The 19563-nt window shown below is 43.2% G+C and overlaps 1 protein-coding gene across 1 annotated transcript in view; it reads left to right on the forward strand.

Annotated features, from left to right (window-relative positions):
• The window catches only part of macrod2 (mono-ADP ribosylhydrolase 2), a 1280596-nt gene that overhangs the window by 249108 nt on the left and 1011925 nt on the right, over positions 1-19563 (forward strand). The window lies entirely within an intron of this gene.

The raw sequence follows: 19563 nt of genomic DNA on the forward strand, positions 1-19563 counted from the left end.
GTTTTTGCTGAGAAAATGGACTGCTACAATTCAGATTTCAGGTGGAGAAGTTGAAGCAGGAAGGTGGGATGAAGCTTCAAGTACTATTTCTTCCTGTGGAACTCCTTTGTTTCCAAAAAAATACAAGTGTAAGGAACCCCCAGTCACATGTTCCTCAGACGCAGCTGTTCCACTGTGCAACTTGCCGTCATTGCCTGCAGTAAGCCTGCTGAATCGCACATCAAGCTGTAGTGGTCTATATCATTTTGCTTCGACAGAATCATTTCTCCGACGAAATTTTTAGATTGATTCTGGGAGAGTGTCACTCTCTTTCCCTGGTTGCAATTTCTGCCACCCTGATGAATCTTTCTGTGAAACTTCAGATCCTGGATCATGTTAGAGGCCTGGAGTTGCCACCATATGTCACTGGCAGTCGAGTTACTGGGCACGTGCTGCCAGATGGACATGGTCAATATAGAAGCTCCTTGATCTTTGCCTCAAATTAACAAGATGTCAGCCCTACAAACATCTCTAGCCCTCTTAATGTATTGTCAGAAAGCCTACACCTAAAGATTGCCCTAAGCGTTAAAGTGTGTCTAATAATGTTAATTGGTGCATTAGTCTAGATGAATGAGAGTTGTCTTAGCTTCAGGGGATAATGTGGTGATAACTGGAAAATGCTCAGCCTGTGAAAAAGTAACCAAGGTATATATTTACAATTCTCATTTTTGATACATCACAGCTTGACCGTAATATAAACTTGTTGAAGAGACTAGGTTCTTTGGGCAAGTAATGTTTGGATAAGATGTTGGTGATCTTCAAAGAGATTTGAACCAGTTAAGGGGGTAAGCTGAGATACAGAAAATGAATTATTACTGGGGTAAATCCAAAGTGTTGCTTTTTAGAAGTTTTTTTGGCAGAGGTCAAGAGCAAAAGAATTTTGGAACAGTTATTGATCATCCTCTGCAAAGTTCTGGCTGGTGTCAGATTGTCATTTAATATGGGATTTGGGTGCAGGGGGTCCATCTGGAAGGCTCAAGATCACACATCAGAACAAGTTACACTGGCACCAAACAGATTAATGCCCAGTGAGTATAATGTTTCCCTACCTCAAAAAAGTGATAGATGCATTGGAAGAGACCGGGGAGAGTGACCAAGGCAGCTCCTCGTCTTGGGTGGCTACATTGAGGAAATACTCCAGCAGCAAACTTATTTTTGCTTGGGAACGGAGACTGAGTGGAAACATGATGCAGCTATTCAAAACAATGAAAGACGTGGCTGGGATGGAACTAAGCAAGCTATTAATCTTGGACCACAAACATAGGGTCAGAGGCGCAAGTACAAAGTTCGCAACCTTCCAACCCGAGAATGTAGCAAAACAAAAACACTTTCCCCTTTAAAATCTTGGATATTTGGACAAATGTCCAGACAAGGTAAAACAGGAATTTGGGAACGGGAGTAAGCTATTCAGCTGCCCAAGCCAGTCCGTAATTAAATTGTTTGTTAACCCACCTTGGTTCTGTAACCTGAGTGACCTGACTAAATTTAAGGTTATATCTTTTTGTCTGGACTCCTCCATCAGAAGAATAGTCTCTCTCTCTCTTAATCATTTTAAACACCAATCAAATAACTCCTTAATCTTTGATATTCAAAAGAAGACAATGCCAATAAAATGAAAAAGGAAATGCTATTGGAAATCACAGTGGGATGGAGATGTGTTGGTGACATAAAATGCTGGAAATGCCTCGCAAGTCACTGTCTGCAGAGACAAGAAAGGTTAAGATGTTTTGGGTGGGTGGGTTGTGTTGAAAGGTGCCTGCCCAAAATGCTATAACTTATTTTTCATCTTTAAAAATGCGACTGATCTGTTGACCATTTCTTAAATTCTATAATTCATCCCAGAGGGGTTTATTGATTTGGGATCAATTGAGCCTTAAAGATCTGAGAGTTGTTGTTAGTTGCAAAGCAGAGCTGAGGCTATTTGAGGAGCTGCTTATTTACTTTCTCAGAGATATTGGTGGGTGCTGTGGAGGGAAGAGTCTGAATCTTTAAACAGGACTGGCGAGGGATGGCCTTGAATTTACTCCTGGTGGCTGGTGTGCAGGTTTACCTTGGTGGTTCTGTCTACTGGACATTTCGTAGAGGACTGAGACGGGAGTGGAATAGCTATCTGCCCATAACAGAAAGATAGATCCATGACCCAGCAAAGGGGCCTATGCTGACTAGAATTTTCTAGCGGCTTAAACAGGGGCAGAGAAAGGAGACAGCTCTCAGCAGTAGACATTGGTGCGGAGGCTGGGGATGGGAAACAGGTTGTTAGTGCTCCATTCTCTATTTAGGCAGCCCCTACGTCACTGCAGTTGATTTGCAAATGGTAGCAGACCACCCTGTGCAGGGTTTCTGGTTCAGAAAGGCAGTCTGGAAGTTGTGACCATTTTTATGCAAGATATTAATTCTGGCTAGTGTGACTCATTTACACTTGTTATACGTTACATATGTTCACACACAGGGACCTGTTCACTGCAGGCAAAGGGAACATGTCCAGGCATTGCGCCTTTTTTGAATTAAACAACGCCTTGGGGGACGATAGTTCTCCTTGGTGCATTCTCCGTGGCGATACCTCGATGAATCAGAGTTGACTTGCAAACCAATTGGCACCTTTTTCTCAACATAAACTGTTGTTCCCTTTGAAATTTGGTATTCTTTCATTCATCCTGATGAATGCAAGATGGACAGCTTTGACAGCATGTCTCTTTTTTCACCACTCAAAAGTGCTTAATTCGTATGTTAAGTACAAATCATTTATTTTTTCCAAATGTTGGTCTGAACAAATGTCTGAAATGCTCATGTGGTTCAACTTGATCCAAATTTGTAATCTGAGCTGTCAAGGTGATGCATTGGTCTTTTGAAAGAGTGTTCACACTGATGATGCATGACAACCCTCCAGAAGCTCTGCTGACTTTTATGCTTGCCAGTCGCTAGTCTCTTCTCCTTTCCGCAAAGAATTATTTAAACTTTGCATTAGGTAAGCCTACAAATCAAGTGGTCTGCTCAGTCGTTGGATGTTGTTAAACCATTTGGGGTGGCCAAGCAGTTGACTTGGGCCTTGCGAATTGTGCAGAGTTTCTGAAGAGCAAGTGGCCGAACTTTGGGGTCCCATGTCTCTGTTGTGCTCTTGAAGGCGTCTTGTTGGATGTGACTGACCCAGTTCAGCTTCCAGTAACCTGATGGGATGTCAGTGCATCAGACCCAATGATGTTAGCATCAATGAAAGTTATAGGACGTTGTTGGACCTACATTTTGGTGGTGTTCACTGACTATTGATTAGGTGGTGTGAATATTGTTTGCATGTTGTGCAGTATTTTTAACAGGCAGTCACCGGCTAGTACATTGTAAGATAAATTGTGAAAGGAGGTTAAGCACTATTGTTTCATCAACAAATAGCCTCATAACTGATTTTTTGACAGATGGATTGAAGGGATAGCCCAGAGAGGAAATTGCCGTGTGGTACCTGCAATGTAGTGGGTGATAGTGTTATGGATGCCTGGTCAGCTCAGCAGTGGCTAAGATACTGGACCAGAACCATAATGTCCGAAAAGTTTGATTCGTTCCAGGGGTGATAATTTAGGGCAGCACAGTAGCATAGTAGTTAGCACAATTGCTTCACACCTCCAGGGGCCCCAGGTTCGATTCCCGGCTTGGGTCACTGTCTGTGCGGAGTCTGCACATTCTCCCTGTGTGTGCGTGGGTTTCCTCCGGGTGCTCCGGTTTCTTCCCACAGTCCAAAGATGTGCGGGTTAAGTGGATTAGCCATGCTAAATTGCCCTTAGTGTCCACAATTGCCCTGAGTGTTGGGTGGGGTTACTGAGTTATGGGGATAGGGTGGAGGTGTGGGGTTGGGTAGGGTGCTCTTTCCAAGAGTGGGTGCAGATTCGATGGGCCGAATGGCCTCCTTCTGCACTGTAAATTCTATGAAATCTATAAGAAATCGGGCTTAGTTTTTTTCAAAATAAACTTTATTAAAACACAAGAAAAACAATATTTAAACCTTTAAACCTCAACCCTAACAATAACAGATTACATGTAGTTTCTTAACCCTAACACATGGGTTCGCATTAAACAGCACTTCAGAGGAACATGCAGTTCTCATTCCACTTACACAGGCAGGGCAAAGGTGATGCTTGAATTTACGAAGCAATTTTTCTGCTGTTAGTGAAATTCCTTCAGAACTCTCTTTGAAGCCTGTCTCTGTGGCGGCTTTCCATGACCTCTTTCGCTGCCTTTCAAACTCTTCCCCCACCTGTACAAACATAATTATTTTCTCTCTCTCTCTCTGAGCTCCGCCCAGTCCTTCAAACTCTCCTGCGATGTCCAGACTTGAACCCATTATTATCTTGGCTGTTTGATTTTCCACTCTTGTTTATACAAAATAACAAAGCCATGTTATTGATATGCAACTAACCTCCCATTTCTGGATGAAAAGAGGCCATAAGACTTTGTAATGTGCTAATGGCTGGTCAGCCAGGAGTGTCCCAAAAGACAGTGGATCTCGAGTGAATCACCCTTGCTGAACAGGGGCACACTGTCTATTCCCACTAACGAGTTTAAGTCTGAATGAGACAGTGCAACTCAGGCAGGTGTGCCGTATCCCTCTGATTCCATGCTAGCAATTTTTCCTTCAGTCTGTTCCTATTAAATTGCCTATTACATCTTCGGTCCCATTTCGGGACCCAATTTCCAAATATCTCCCTCTCGTGATAATAGGCAGAAGAGGTAATGGAAAGGCATGGGTTAGACAACATGTGGAGAGGAAGACAGAGCATGAACAATGTGGGAGGGAATATTGAAAAAGTCACTTGAGGACCGATTTCTATTTGGCAACCACATTCAGAAAGAAAAGCCTCCAGCAGTCGACGCTTTGTACCCACCACACAGTACTGCATCATGCTACCCACCACCTCCCAACACGAAAAAAAGAGAGATTTAAAAGCATATGGAAGAAATAAATGCCACACCAAGAAGTAAAAGAGAAACCGAGACCGCAGCAAAACAGGGGGAGGGCCAACGGGCCACATTGCAATATGCTTGGCCACCCAGGGGCTTCTGATGGCCCGGGAGACCTCCCAGGTGCCATTCCGCCGTGGGCCAGTACTAAACGACGCCTGGCTGTGTACTCCCTGGGAGCGGTCATTACCGGGAGGCCGGTAGATCCCAGGTGAGTCGGCCTTAGGTTTATAGGTTACTTAAGAGAGCAAATTTGTCCCACTCATTGTGGGCGGTATTCTGGTTGCGCTGCCTTTGGTAGATCCTGCGAGGCATAGTGGATGCCGAGAAGCCCTCGGGAGGCCTCACCTGGCACCTGCCGGCAATGTCGTGCTCCCGGTCGGGCACAACGTGACCGTTAGATTGCACCCATGCCAGTGATGATGGGAAAAGGGCAGACATGTTGAACAATTGCCTCAGTATTTACAGTTGAGTAGGAAGATAACTTGCCAGAAGTCCCGAAAAAATTAACAGTCAGTAAAGGACAGGGACTTAATACAATTAACGCAAGTATAACATCACTAACTAGGAAAAATACAATTAATGCAAGTATAGCATCACTAACTAGGAAATTAATGGAACTGAAGAGTGACAAACCCCCAGGACCTGATGCTTTCCACTGAGGGTGTGAAAGGAAGTAGGGAAGCACATTATAGATGACCTAACTATAATCTTCCAGAGTTCCCGAGATTCAGGGTAGTCCCTCTAGATTGGAAAATTGGACCTGTCACTCCATTTTTTAAGAGGGTGAATGGGATAAACCAGAGAACTACAGACCGGTTAGCCTAAAATCTGTGACCTCAAAATTTCAGTCAGTCAGGGAGAGTTGGCATAAATTTGTGAAGGGAAGGTCATGCCTGACTAATCTTATTGAATTTTTTGAAGAGGTGACTAAAATACTGGACAGAGGAAAGTCGATGGATGTTATTTCTGTGGACCTCCAGGCAGCATTTGATAAAATTTCACATAAAAGACTGAAATAAGGTGGAAGCCCATGAAGTTGAGGGCAAATTATTGACGTGGTTAGGAAATTGTTTGAGCGACAGGTGACAGAGAGTGGGTAGAATGGGTAAATACTCTCATTGACAGAAGGTGACTCGTGTACCACAGGGATCTATGTTGGGCCTCAATTATTCACATTCATTAATGACTTGGACAATGGCATAGAAATTATTTATCCAAATTTGCTGATGCTACAAAGTTAGATTGCATTGTAGACAGCCTAGCTGGCAGCATAAAATTGCAAGGATATAATGACAGACTAGGTGAATGGGCAAATTTGTGGCAGATGGAATTCAATGTCATCAAGTGTGAGGTAATCCATTTTGGACGAAAAAAGGATAGAGCAGAGTACTTTCTAAGTGGAAAGCGGTTAGGTACAGCGGATGTCCAAAGAGACTTGGCGATCCAGTTGCAGAGATCCTTGAAATGTCCTGAGCATGTGCAGAAAATCCGGGTTTTGAACTTGATGTTCAGCCATGAACATAATGAATGGCGGAGCAGGTTTGAAGGGCTGAATGGCCTCCTCCTATTTCTTAAATATCAAAAAGGCTAATGGAATGCTAGCATTTATATGTAGGTTTACCTGCACCGTGGGGTAAATTCCGAGGCGAGATTACACAAATTATGCCTGTTTTCGCTAGGATTTAGAAGGTTAAGGGGTGATCTGTTGAAAGTATTTCAGATACCAACAGGGAAAGACGGGAGATAAAGATAAACTATTTCTACTGGTTGGTGAATCTAAAACTTCTAAGGGGGCATAGTCTAAAATTTAAGGCTCGACCATTTGGGAGAGATGTTAGGAAGTACTCCTTCATTCAAAGGGTGGTAGAGGTTTGGAACTCTCTCCCACAAACAGCAGCTGAAGCTAGAACAGTTGTTAAATTTAAATCCGAGGGAGATAGATTTTTGTTCAGCAGAGATATTAAGGGATATGGGCCAAAGGCAGGTATATGGTGTTAGGCCACAGATCAGGCATGATCTCATTAAATGGTGGGACAGGCTCGATGTGCTGAATGGCCTATTTCTGTTCCTATGTTCCGAAGACTAGTGAGAGAGAGAGAAAAGGCATATTGTTCACATTACGTATGCAAGATCATCGTAGGTCCAGAAGACAGAAGTAAATATATATTTTATTCACCTATGGATTTGAGCATCATTGGCTAAGCCAGCATTTACTGCCCATCCTTCATTGCCCTTGAGATGGTGGTGGTAAGCTGCTGTCTTGAACTAATGCAGTCCATATGATGGAGGTACAGCCAAAGTGCTGTTAGGGAGGGAGTTCCAGGATTTTGACCCAGCGATTGAGGAGGAATAAAGTTTCAAGTCAGCATGGTGAGTGACTTAGTGGTGTTCCCATGCATTGGCTACCCCTGTCCTCGATGCCAGAGGTCGTGGGTATGAGAGATGCTGCTGAAGAAGCTTTGGTGAGTTGCTGTAATATATCTTGTAGATGATTGACACTGCAGACACTGCACCAGTGGTGGAGGAGCAGATGTTTTAGTTGATGAATGGAGTGCCAAACAAAATGAAAACATTTATGTCGTATTACAAAGCATGTGCAGCACAGAACCATGCCATTCGGCCTGACAAGCCCATACTGGTGTTTATGCACCCCATGAGCCTCCACCCGCTCTTCTTCTCACCCCATCAACCCACCCTTCTCTTCGTTTCTCTCTTATTAGCTCACCTTTAACTATTTTCCTCATCTCTTCCCTGAGGTGGTGTGTTTCCCGTTTTTTGCCACTCTCTGGGTAAATACATTTCAATTTAATTCTCTGTTGGATTAATCAGTGACTGTCCCATATTTCTGGCACAGAGCTCGCCGTGGTCTAAGCTGCATTTGAGTAAAGCGTCTTTGAAAGCTTTGTACACATTGTAATGGTTAGCAAATGTCATATGGAAGCAAGTTTTACAAATACCTTACACTGAGTGCCGAAACTAACCTCACTTAGGAGAGCCTTGTGAGGGGGGGGGGGGGGGGGGGGGGGGACATGAAGAAACCTCCAATCAATAATAATCTTTATTGTCACATGTAGGTTTACATTAACACTGCAATGAAGTTACTGTGAAAATCGCCATATTCTGGTGCCTGTTCGGGTACACAAAGGAAGAATTCAGAATAATAAATTCACCTAACCGTTGTGTCTGTCTGATTTGAATGCCGATGTCTGAGGTGAAAATAACACACTGTGCCTCACAATTCCTTTTGTGTTAGTTCTCATTGCTCTTCTGATTAAGGGACAGATGCTGGTTCCTGTGGTGTATGACTTAGTGTGTGACGTTGCGTCTCAGCAAAATTAATAATGTCACAGGAATCTTTGAAGTTGATTCAAAGCGAGATTAGGAAAAACAAAGGCCAGGTTTCTGCTTTCCTGAACTGCACACAGGATTGCCAGCATGTTCTAACAAAAGCCTTCAAAGTGGACTAACTGATTTCAAACTGCTGCGTTTGTCTTCTTTTGACCAACACATCCTGAAGGTCCAACAAGCTGTTCTCAGTTGTACAATCCTTGAGCTGATGGGCCACATAGTCTACTGCTGCTCTTACCTCTTGTGTTCTTATTTCTATATGCTCTGTCAACACTGTCTCTTGACCTACTAAGCGGCATAGTTACATGATACTGGAGAAGAAAACTTTTTGCGATTTGACTCGTACCCCCTTTTGATAGGCTTGACGACAAAAAATCAGTAGATACTAGGATTTAAACTCCACTGCCCCAGTTCAAAATCGTACTGTTAAATCCAACCTTTTAGTGTGAGGGACCGCATTTCCATTTTTTTCTCACTCAAAGGGCCGTTGAGCAGACTTTAGAAAGATATGGGGCGGGTTTCTCCGACCCCGGGCCGGGCGTGGTCGGAGAATCGGCGGGGTGGGGGGCGCGATTCACATAATGCTGCTCCGACGCCGGTCCGCCGAGGTTCTGTTTCCACAGCTGGAAGCACGTTTATATCTAACCTTTCAAACCCCTTCATTATTTTAGAGACCTGTATCAGTCACCCCCTCAACTGTCATTTTTCCACGGAAGAGCCCCAGCCTGATCAGCCTTTCCTTATAATTATCACCTCTTGGTTCTGTATGAGTAACTGAGACATACCAAAGTCTGGACCAAATTGTAAACCTGAATTGCCCTTACATAAAACAGATGACTTAAAATGAGCTGTGTTTCATAGTGGTGGTCAGAAGTTACATTATGAGATCACACTATATTGAGCAAACCTGTTTCCAGGTGAATGTTTTCTGATGGAATTAGATGTTTAAATGTTGAAACCTCGGTGTGTAGCTATTGATTAATTTAGATGGCCATGCCCAACATGATGCCTGTCTCATGATTGACACTTGTTCACTTATAATGATGATTTTTGCTCAAAGAGACTCGAATGTCTCTCCTTCACAACCTCACCTGAATTCCTTTCCGAAAAGCCAAACAAATTGCTCTGGATGAGATTGGCTCTGAAAGAATGTGGATGTTGTGTCAGTAACAGAATTATAATTGACATCTTTGGATTCATCAGTTCAGCTGACAGGACGCTTTCAAAGAAGCAATGTCTGTTGCAAGCAATTCCACTTTCAGGACATGGACTGTCTTAACACAAAGTGCTTGTATCCCCACGCCCATTTCAGCTTTCCTTCAGCAAATTAGGTGCACGGTCATCCTGGATCTCAGCAGCAGATTGCTGTGGACTGCCATGGCAGAGAAATTAAAGACTGAGGACTTTGCTAGTGAGAATTGGAAATTTCTGCCTAAGAGTTACAGCAGTCTTGTATATACATCAACAATGCATGCAGCCCCGCCACTGGGTTGATTCAGCAACTTGCCAGAACACGAATTTAATTACTGAACTTAGCACCTGGATGGGCTTCCTACTTCGAGAGTTATGAGTTGTGGGAGTTGATTTTGTGAACCACACACATTTAAGTGAAAGGAAATTTTAATTAGTGAACAAAGACTTGAAGTGCCCTGGAAACTGCAGTTGGATTGGTTTTGTTTCTCCGTTAATGTACAGCTGTTTTCAAGAGTTTGATTATTCTTGCTGTAAATGTGAGGAAAAGTAGATGGCTAATTAAAACATGTGTACTTGGTCAGTATCCTTTTCAACTTCAAGGCAACTTTAGATTTTACTGCCCGAAAGCAGCAAATACTGGAAAAACTCAGCAGGTCAGACTGCATCTGTGGAGAGAAACAGAGTTGACATTTCAGGTCGATGACCCTTCATCAAACCGAGATCTTGCTGCATTGCAGAAATGTAGTACATTTTGCTAAATTCAAGGCCTAGTTTTAAATCCACCAACCTTTAAGGGTCTTAAGATGGCAGGAGCTGAAGACTTATTTATGATTGTCATTCCCCCCATCACAATCCTAACTTGCCTGAGTTTAGGCAGGGGAAACCGACCAGAGAAGCTGGGGCTTGCTTTTAATGGCAAAGTCATTTTTTAGCTATAGGTATGACAGTGACCAGTCGGATCCCTGGCTGCAGAGCACCTGGATGACTGATTGGGTTTTAAATTTGAAAGGTTCCTTGTAGAGCAGGAATGTCCCACAATAGTATTCTGAGCATTCTCTGCCTCAGGCATCAGTGCCCACCCACCCTTACCTGACCTACCTATTAACAGTCATTTTGAGCTTATTAAACATTTGACCACTTGCTGTTAAAGAAATGTTGGTAGGAAACCATTATTTTTCACAGAAAATGCTGCTCATACAAATCAGGTTAGTTAACATCTGCGAAGAATAAAGGTAATTTAATGCTTTAATATCCTTCAGTTCTGACCTGATGTATATTTCCAGCATTTTGTGCTTTTATTTCTAATTTCTAGCATTTGAGATTATTTTTTAAATTCCTCTGTTGGGGCATTTTAAATAGATAAGTAAAATGGAGTTTGCATTCCATTCCGGTTTGTAAGTTGCCTGTGAAAGATTATTTTTAGGTTTAAAAAAAAAGTTCACTTTCTTGGCTTAATCCTGTAGATTCCAAAATTCATCCGAACGAATTTCAGCTTTACTTTTATTGGTGGGTGGGAGTTTGAGTTGATTTTGCTCTCTAACAAAAGGCATCTTTTTCTTTGCACGTATTAAAAGCTGCCACTGTTTTTCAAAAAGTTAACTATGTAATGAAAGCGCTAAATTATCAAAATGCTTCACATTCAGTTGTTTTAAGAGTTCCTTTTTTTGACGCTGCTGTTAGCTATCCTTGCTCTGTTCATGTGAGGAATACCGCTTGGACAAATGTGTGGGTCTTCAGAAAGCTGGTGCTTTTTAAATGATGGTAGTTAACCCACTGAGGTTTGTACCTCTGATTGTCTGGCAATGCTTGAAGCTGCTCGGAATGCTGCATGTCTGTTTGGATTACAGCTTTTGATCTTCAGTAGGCACGATTGTACTTTCCTCCCTTGTGCCTTCATTTTGCGTATGACCAGCATGACACTCAAATAATGGTGTAGCTTAAAAAGTTTCTCAGCATTGTCAGGTCAAACTGTGGTTGCCGTAGCTGCAGCTTAGATCCTTGGGTCAGAGGGCAAATGGATTAATGATGTCAGACACATCTTTGAACCTTTTCAACACCATTTTATTGTGCATCGAGCAGCTGAGCACATTAGTTGTGACAAAAGGATTTTGATTGTTGCAAATAGGCAGATCTCTGGAGCCATTTTTTCGATTGGAGACTTGCGCTGTCACATTGGAATGCATAACAGTAAGGGAGGAAAGCCTGTGTGGTGACCATCAGCCAAACCTTCTTCGATTCGCTGTGGCAGAAGCAAATTTGTGTACAAGTGGGAAGACCTCTAATCTCGTGCGAGTAGCTCTCTTCTCCCCTCACTTTTCTGACCATTTTAGTTGTCATAGAATTCTGGCAGTGCAGAAGGAGGCCATTTGATGTATCGAGTCTGTGCCGACCCTCTGAAAGAGCACCTCGGCCCACTCCTCCACCCCCCTTTCCCCCCCCCCCCCCCAAATCCTCACAACCCCAAAGCACCACCTAACCTGCAAATCTTTGGACTGTGGGAGGAAACCTGAGCACCCAGAGGAAACCCATGCAGACCTGGGGAGAAAGTGTGAACTCCACATAGACAGTCACCCAAGGCCAGAATTGAACCTGGATCCCTGGTGCTGTGAAGCAGCAGTGCTAACAACTGTGCCACCGTGCTGCCCCTTCTGTTCATTGGACCACTGTATCCAAACATTGATAAAAAGTAGAGTACAATGAGGTAAACCAATCTATATATTGGACCACAACGATCCTTTATATCCTCCCCGAAAGATGCTCACAAAAATAGCATCTGGACAATTATGTAGGCTGTTTTTATTTGCTGGTCATTACACATCGCTATTAATGTTTAAATGTAGTGTTAATCTATTTATCTTGCAAAATCTTTGTTGTGTGTTTGAAGCTAAAGTGATTTTACTTCATTATTTAACCTTGGGTTTCTTACTCTAACTGTGTTTATACTGAAAATAGATGGAGAATAAATATTGAGGTTTTCTGGACTGCTGGAAAGGATAAAGCACAGTCTTGGTCTGATCAGTTTCACAGATAATTTTTGCTTTCCGTATGCTGCAGTGACCAACTTGTGCATGTGCTTATTTCAGTTAAAAATAATATATTGAGCTTAAAGGTGAAATCATTCCGATGAAGATGCAGTGGTAGAAAGTGGTACGACATTCCCAAAATCCTAATCAACTATACCTTTCCACTTATTTGGTCAATGAGACTCTGGGAAGGAGAAATGGAAGCAAGGTATAGGGAGATGGTGGCATAGTGATCCAGAGCTACAGGCTTAATGCTCTTGGGGCGTGAGTTCAGATTCCATCACGGTAGCTGATAGAATTCATATTTGATTGAATTTTTAAAAATAAATCTGGAATTGAAAGCTCAGGTGAACACAAAACAGTCATTGCTTGTTGTAAAACCCCATCTTGTTTACAGAATTTCTTTGGGGAAGGAAACCTGACATCCTTACCTCGGTCCGGACCACACCTAATTTGCATTACATGTGACTCCAGACCCACAGCAATGTGGTTGACTCTTAAAGGTAATTAGGGATGGGCAATAAATGCTGGCCTTGCCAGCAACACCCACATCCTAGGAAATAATTTTAAAATCACCTCAATGTTAACATTAAAATTGTGTTAATATATTAGCATTGTAATGATTTCAATAAAGGTGTATTTATTTATACAAGGCAAGATAGCAACTTAAGATGACAACTTGATGGAGCTAATTGTTATTTTCAGATGCAAGTCAGTTTTTATTTGCTTCATGCTGTTTTAATGCTCACCTGAATCTCCAATCCAGATACCACTCATGATCCATAATTTTAAATTAAAAAATAAATAAATTTGGAGTACCCAATTCTTTTTTTCCCCCCAATTAGGCGGCAATTTAAGCGTGGCGAATTGGCACATCTTTTTGGGTTGTGAGGTGAGACCCACACAGACACGGGGAGAATGTGCAAACTGCGCATAGACAGTGACCCGGGGCCGGGATCGAACCCGGGTCCTTGGCGGCATGAGATAGCAGTGCTAACCACTGCACCACCATGCTGCCCTACCGCTCATGATCTGTAAGCACGTATTTAATTATTCACTCCCAAGTGGAATTTTCAATGGTAAAATAATTTTATTTCATCGGATGCAGGCTTCACTGCAAGGCTCGCATTTTTTTCCCGTTCCTAATTGCCCTTGTACTGAGTGGCTTGCGAGGCCATTTCATCAGGCAGTTTAGAGTCAACCACATTGCTGTGGATCTGGAGTCACATGTAGGCCAGACCGGGTCAGATTGGCAGATTCCCTCCCCTAAAGGATGTTAATGAACCAGATGGGTCTTTGCAGTAATCGACAATGATTTCATGGCTACTGTTACCAAGACTAGTTTTTAATTCTAGTTTTATCAAATGAATTTAAATTCCACCACCCGCCATGCTTGATAGGTTGGCAGCTGGCACCTTGCAGTATAAATTGTTGTGTTTGTTTGAACTTTGGTATTCTTGCATTTGTCCTGAGGAGCGCAAGATTAAAAGCAGGGGCAACATGTGTCTCTTTTCAGCAACGTTCATATTCTGTCCTACCAAGCGACATAAAATATCTTCCCAACTTTCATGAATTATAAATCCAGCATGCGACCAAACATAAAACTTTGCTTAAAAATTGTTAACATGTAACTAATAGCCCAACATGTTGGTTTTATTGGTCTAGCCTTTGTGTGCTTCATTTTTAAGTTGAAGAAAATTTCCTCATTTGTTTTCCTTACCTTTCACCCACAAATGTTCATTCACTTTTTCTTCATGCTTAGATCCGACTCAGTGTAATATGTGTCTGAAATGATATACTGCACTCTGCTGCACAGATGACTTCATGAATATTAAGTTTTTAAAAAAAATGTACTCTCCCTCGCATGCAAGCGCACATGAAAATAAAACACTTTTTAATTTCCTTAGTTTATTCAAATTGTTTATCAGCTCCACTGCTTCATAAGCTGGTCGCAGTAACATCACTGTAACAAAATAAATATGTGGCTTTTAATACACTCCCTGAATGATTCAATATTTGGTTGGATTATGGGTATGAAATATGCAGGAAAATGAACTGTTTACTTCTCTACAAAGCTCTGAGGGAATCATATTTCCACAACTCCCGAGGTCCTTTTTCCTCTATTAAATCCTGAATTCTGGGGGTTTTTTTTCTGCACCGAGTGATCTGATTTCTTTCCACTCGAAAGGGGACAGGAAGAAATGGTCACCCATTTCTTATAAATGTGTTTCATCCCCTCAATAAACTGTTCAGATGTTGCATAATCACTTGGGATTTGTTTCTTCATCGATTTGTGGACAGCAATCTGTAACATGTGTAACCACAATCTGAAATATGTGTGACAAGATGAGAATGGACGGCAAAGTGGAAGGTCAGTCATGGTCATATTTAATGGCACAGCAGGCTCGAGGGGCCGAATGGCCTATTGATTATTTTAATTCACTAACCATTTGTGTTGTGTTTGTAATAGAACGATACAGCGCAGTACAGGCCCTTCGGCCCTCGATGTTGCACCGACATGGAAAAAAAACTAACGGCCATCTAACCTACACTATGCCCTTATCATCCATATGCTTATCCAATAAATTTTTAAATGCCCTCAATGTTGGCGAGTTCACTACTGTTGCAGGTAGGGCATTCCACGGCCTCACCACTCTTTGCGTAAAAAACCCACCTCTGACCTCTGTCCTATATCTATTACCCCTCAATTTAAGGCTATGTCCCCTCGTGCTAGCCACCTCCATCCGCGGGAGAAGGCTCTTGCTGTCCACCCTATCTAACCCTCTGATCATTTTGTATGCCTCTATTAAGTCACCTCTTAACCTTCTTCTCTCTAACGAAAACAACCTCAAGTCCATCAGCCTTTCCTCATAAGATTTTCCCTCCATACCAGGCAACATCCTGGTAAATCTCCTCTGCACCCGTTCCAAAGCTTCCACGTCCTTCCTATAATGAGGCGACCAGAACTGTACGCAATACTCCAAATGCGGCCGTACTAGAGTTTTGTACAACTGCAACATGACCTCATGGCTCCGGAACTCAATCCCTCTACCAATAAAGGCCAACACACCATAGGCCTTCTTCACAACCCTATCAACCTGGGTGGCAACTTTCAGGGATCTATGTACATGGACACCGAGATCCCTCTGCTCATCCACACTACCAAGAATTTTACCATTAGCCAAATATTCCGCATTCCTGTTATTCTTTCCAAAGTGAATCACCTCACACTTCTCCACATTAAACTCCATTTGCCACCTCTCAGCCCAGCTCTGCAGCTTATCTATGTCCCTCTGTAACCTGCAACATCCTTCCGCACTGTCTACAACTCCACCGACTTTAGTGTCGTCTGCAAATTTACTCACCCATCCTTCTGCGCCCTCCTCTAGGTCATTTATAAAAATGACAAACAGCAACGGCCCCAGAACAGATCCTTGTGGTACGCCACTCGTAACTGAACTCCATTCTGAACATTTCCCATCAACTACCACTCTCTGTCTTCTTTCAACTAGCCAATTTCTGATCCACATCTCTAAATCACCCTCAATCCCCAGCATCCGTATTTTCTGCAATAGCCGACCGTGGGGAACCTTATCAAACGCTTTACTGAAATCCATATACACCACATCAACTGCTCTACCCTCGTCTACCTGTTCAGTCACCTTCTCAAAGAACTCAATAAGGTTTGTGAGGCATGACCTACCCTTCACAAAACCATGCTGACTATCCCTAATCATATTATTCCTATCTAGATGATTATAAATCGTATCTTTTATAATCCTCTCCAAGACCTTACCCACCACAGACGTTAGGCTCACCGGCCTATAGTTACCGGGGTTATCTCTACTCCCCTTCTTGAACAAAGGGACCACATTTGCTATCCTCCAGTCCTCTGGCACTATTCCTGTAGCCAATGATGACCTAAAAATCAAAGCCAAAGGCTCAGCAATCTCTTCCCTGGCTTCCCAGAGAATCCTAGGATAAATCCCATCTGGCCCCGGGGACTTATCTATTTTCACCTTGTCCAGAATTGCCAACACTTCTTCCCTACGCACCTCAATGCCATCTATTCTAATAGTTTGGGTCTCAGCATTCTCCTCCACAATATTATCTTTTTCTTGAGTGAATACTGACGAAAAGTATTCATTTAGTATCTCGCTTATCTCCTCAGCCTCCACACACAACTTCCCACCACTGTCCTTGACTGGCCCTACTCTTACCCTAGTCATTCTTTTATTCCTGACATACCTATAGAAAGCTTTTGGGTTTTCCTTGATCCTACCTGCCAAAGACTTCTCATGTCCCCTCCTTGCTCGTCTCAGCTCTCTCTTTAGATCCTTCCTCGCTTCCTTGTAACTATCAAGCGCCCCAACTGAAACTTCATGCCTCATCTTCACATAGGCCTCCTTCTTCCTCTTAACAAGAGATTCCACTTCTTTGGTAAACCACGGTTCCCTCGCTCGACCCCTTCCTCCCTGCCTGACTGGTACGTACTTATCAAGAACATGCAATAGCTGTTCCTTGAACAAGCTCCACATATCCAGTGTGCCCAACCCTTGCAGCCTACTTCTCCAACCAACACATCCTAAGTCATGTCTAATGGCATCATAATTGCCCTTCCCCCAGCTATAACTCTTGCCCTGCGGGGTATACTTATCCCTTTCCATCACTAACGTAAAGGTCACCGAATTGTGGTCACTGTTTCCAAAGTGCTCACCTACCTCCAGATCTAACACCTGGCCTGGTTCATTACCCATGGAAGAGGACTCCATGTTTAGACTTGAGTGCTTTGTACAGTCCTGCTCAGAACTCCATCGCTTGACTGTATAAGGAATATCTACGATTTTGTCACTCCAACTCAAAGCTTTGGAGTAGCACAACGTACTGCAGGTATTTGTGTAACATGCCATCTGCCATAAGGAATCATAACTGATTCTCGCGGGCTATATTCTCCATTTCAGAGGCTAAGTGCCGGTGCCAACAGAAAATTCATGGTTCTCCACGATGGGAAAATCGTCGAGAATCCTTTGCTGATTCTGGTACTGGTGAAGGGCTAGCACCGGTGCTGTGTGGAACACCCGCGGATCGCGCGGAGAACAGCCGATCAATCGCCAGGTCCCAGGCCGCGCATGTGCAAGGCTGACCAGCTGCAGCCCCGCCGCCTATAGCCCCACCGGTCACACTGGGAAGCATGCTGCAGGCCGTGCCGGACCACATAGCCGCCCACCCCGACCCCACAGCCCACCCCCTGGCCACACCCTACCACTTCTCTCAGCCCTAGCAGAAGGCCCCCACCCCTGGGCAGCGGCACGGATCTCGGCCAAGTGTGGTGGCACTGGACACTCTCCGCAGCCGGCACGCAAGGTTCATGACCGCTGGGACTATGCCGTTGAGAACTCGGCCCATCAGAAGCAGAGCATCGCGGGTGGGCCGGCTGATGACAGGCCTATGGCATTGCGACTGCGCACGTCCTGATGGCGCTGATTTGGAGGGGGCAGAGCATTGCCAACTGCCGTCAAACCGGCACCTGCCCTGGTTCCGGCGTCAGAAGCCATTCTCCGCCCAATCGCCGTTCCCGATTTTGGCATTGTGGTACAGAGAATCCCGCCCACAATCTCTAATTCACCCATTCAGTGATGCATTAAAATATATTAATCTAAGATTCTGCCTTGAAGTACCTAAATCATTTCTTTAATTTTACAATTTAAAATGGGTGCATTCTGGAATTGAAATAGTTTTTATGCATTAGGCTTTTCTTGACTTCAAGATGAGCAGTTAAAATTCTCCCAATCACCACCTGCCCCAGTTCTCCTTGACTTTTTAAATTCCATCATCTTCATTCAACCATTTCCTGGGCATTTGCAAACCCCTTGTGACCTGAAATCCTCTCTCTCATTTTCTGCCCGAACAGGAAAGATTGATTCTGGAGAAGAGAAGGCCAAGGGGAGTAACCTGATAGAGGTCTTTAGGGTTACAAAGGGGTTTGATTGTGTGGCCGTAGAGAAGATGTTTTCATTTGAGGAGACCACCGAAACAAAAGGCCAGAAAGATAAGGCCATCACTAATAAATCCAACTGGGAATTCAGGAGAAATTTCTTTGCCTGGAAAGTAGTTAAAATGCGCAACTTGATACCACAAGGAATAATTGAGACGAATAGCATGGATGCATTTAAGGAAAAGCTAGATAAACACGAGGAAGAAAGGAATACAGGATTATGCTGACAAGGTGGGATAAGTAGACTAGTGTGGAGCATAAACACTGGCATGAGCCACTTGGGCTAAATGGTCCGTTGCTATTCTACAAATACTTTGCAACAGAGTACAAGGATCTGAGGATTAACAGTTCTTCCACATGTGGTACAGCTAGTAGAAAAGTGTAGACACATGTTCCTAACTCACTTCAGACTGGCAGGCATATGCATGTAGATCAGGTACTCAACAGATTAAATTAACAAGTAAAATGTGTTTATGGTTTCAGATATAGTTGTAAAATGCAGAGAATTAGAATAACCTCAGAGTACAAAGCAGTGATGATATGTAACAGATAGCTCACTGAAACTCTTGTCAGCCCTTGTTTAAATAGTTGGGATAATTTCCTGGACGAAAACCAAATTCTCAGTCGCAGCATGGTGAATGCAAAAAAAGTCTAGTCTTTGCATGCCCCCTTAGGAAGAGAACGCTACCTTGAGCCATATTCCTCTGATTAGGAGTTTCACATTCAATTATTAAGACAAATGTTCATGGTGCTCTTTTGTCTGAAAAGCCTTCGGGATCCAACAAAACTGAAGAACAATAGACAGACAGTGGCCTTTTATATATAAAAAAAGTAACTCAATTCCTTTGACGTAGCTAGTAATTGTTATCTTAGGAGGTGAAACAGAAGAATTTAAATGATATTGGCAACTGAAAGTATAATTGCTTGAGCATTAACTTTACAATGATGTGGAGATGCCGGCGTTGGACTGGGATGGGCACAGTGAAGATGCTGGCGTTGGACTGGGGTGGGCACAGT

This window comes from Scyliorhinus canicula, chromosome 1 (assembly GCF_902713615.1).
Source record: "Scyliorhinus canicula chromosome 1, sScyCan1.1, whole genome shotgun sequence".
Classification (NCBI taxonomy): Eukaryota; Metazoa; Chordata; class Chondrichthyes; order Carcharhiniformes; family Scyliorhinidae; genus Scyliorhinus; species Scyliorhinus canicula.